Below are 2,661 nucleotides of genomic sequence, written 5' to 3' on the forward strand. Positions count from 1 at the left end.
AGAGATCACCTACCTCCCCACAGATACATCAGAAATACATCTACACGTGGAACTGCTCCTATAGAACACCTACTGAATGCTGGCAGAAGACCTCAGACCTTCCAAAAGGCAAGAAACTCCCCACGAACCTGGGTAGGGCAAAAGAAAAAAGAATAAACAGAGACAAAAGAATAGGGATGGGACCTGCACCAGTGGGAGGGAGCTGTGAAGGAGGAAAGGTTTCCACACACTAGAAGCCCCTTCACGGGCGGAGACTGCGGGTGGCAGAGGGGGAAGCTTCGGAGACACAGAGGAAAGCACAGCAACAGGGTGCGGAGGGCAAAGCGGAGAGATTCCCACAGAGGATCGGTGCTGACCTGCACTCACCAGCCCGAGAGGCTTGTCTGCTTACCCGCCGGGATGGGCGGGGGCTGGGAGCTGAGGCTCGGGCTTCGGTTGGATCGTAGGGAAATGTCTGGCGGCATGAACACAGCTTGAAGGGATTAGTGCACCACGGCTAGCCGGGAGGGAGTCCCGGAGAAGTCTGGAGCTGCCGAAGAGGCAAGAGACTTTTTCTTCCCTCTTTGCTTCCTGGGGCGCGAGGAGAGGGGATTAAGCGCGCCGTTTAAAGGAGCTCCAGAGACGGGCGCAAGCCGCGGCTATCAGCGCAGACACCAGAGACGGGCATGAGACGCTAAGGCCGCTGCTGCAGCCACCAAGAAGCCTGTGTGTGAGCACAGGTCACTCTCCACACCGCCCCTCCAGGGAGCCTGTGCAGCCCGCCACTGCCAGGGCCTCGGGATTAAGGGACAACTTCCCCAGGAGAATGCACGGCGCGCCTCAGGCTGGTGCAACATCATGCTGGTCTCTGCCGCCGCAGGCTTGCCCCGCATCCGTACTCCTCCCTCCCCCCGGCCTGAGTGAGCCAGAGCCCCCGAATCAGCTGCTCCTTTGACCCCCTCCTGTCTGAGCAAAGAGCAGAGGCCCTCAGGCGACCTACACGCAGAGGCGGGGCCAAATCCAAAGCTTAACCCCTGGAGCTGTGAGAACACAGAAGAGAAAGGGAAATGTCTCCCAGTAGTCTCAGAAGCAGCGGATTAAAGCTCCACAATCAACTTGATGTACCCTGCATTTGTGGAATACCTGAATAGACAACGAATCATCCCAAATTGAGGAGGTGGACTTTGGGAGCAAGATATATTATTTTTATCCCCTTTTTCTCTTTTTGTGAGTGTGTATGTGTATGCTTCTGTGTGAGATTTTGTCTGTATAGCTTTGCTTTCACCATTTTTCGTAGGGTTGTGACCGTCCCGTTTTTTTTTTAATTTTAAAAATTTTTCTTCTTAATAATTATTTTTTATTTTAATAACTTTATTTTATGAGAACCAACTTCAGGACCCTTCTCCACAAGAGACCTCCCAGCTCCACGCAATATCAAACGGCGAAAATCTCCCGGAGATCTCCATCTCAACGCCAAGATCCAGCTTCACCCAACGACCAGCCAGCTACAGTGCTAGACACCTTATGCTCAACAACTAGCAAGACAGGAACACACCCGCACCCATTAGCAGAGAGGCTGCCTAAAATCATAATAAGGCTACAGACACTTCAAAACACACCACCAGACATGGACCTGCCCAACAGAAAGACAAGATCCAGCCTCATCCACCAAAACACAGGCACTAGTCCTCTCAACCAGGAAACCTACTCAACCCACTGAACCAACCTTAGCCACTGAGGACAGACACCAAAAACAACGGGAACTACGAACCTGCAGCCTGCAAAAAGGAGACACCAAACACAGTAAGATAAGCAAAATGAAAAGACAGAAAAACACACAGCATGATGAAGGAGCAAGGTAAAAACCCACCAGACGTAACAAATGAAGACGAAATAGGCAGTCAAACTGAAAAAGAATTCAGAATAATTATAGTAAAGATGATCCAAAATCTTGGAAATAGAATAGAAAAAATACAAGAAACATTTAACAAGGACCTAGAAGAACTAAAGAGGAAGCAAGCAACGATGAACAACACAATAAATGAAATTAAAAATACTCTAGATGGGATCAATAGCAGAATAACTGAGAAAGAAGAATGGATAAGTGACCTGGAAGATAAAATAGTGGAAATAATTACTGCAGAGAAGAATAAAGAAAAAAGAATGAAAAGATCTGAGGACAGGCTCAGAGAGCTCTAGGACAACATTAAATGCACCAACATTTGACTTATAGGGGTCCCAGAAGAAGAAGAGAAAAAGATTAGTCTTCCTTTTATTCTGAGCCATGTGGATTAAAGGCTCTTGGTGCTCCAGCCATGCATCAGGCTGTGTCTCTGAGGTGGGAGAACCAACTTCAGGACACTGGTCCACACAAATTATTCAAACTATCAAAAATTAAATAAAAAGAAAACATATTAAAAGCAACAAGGTAAAAACCACAAATAACCCACAAGGGAATCCCCATAAGGTTAACAGCTGATCTTTCAGCAGAAACTTTGCAAGCCAGAAGCGAGTGGCAGGACATATTTAAAGGGATGAAGGAGAAAAACCTACAACCAAGATTACTCTACCCAGCAAGGCTCTCATTCAGATTTGATGGAGAAATTAAAACCTTTACAGACAAGCAAAAGCTGAGAGAGTTCAGCACCACCAAACCAGCTTTGCAACAAATGTTAAAGGAAC

This window comes from Physeter macrocephalus, chromosome 18 (genome assembly GCF_002837175.3).
Source record: "Physeter macrocephalus isolate SW-GA chromosome 18, ASM283717v5, whole genome shotgun sequence".
In the NCBI taxonomy this organism is placed as follows: Eukaryota; Metazoa; Chordata; class Mammalia; order Artiodactyla; family Physeteridae; genus Physeter; species Physeter macrocephalus.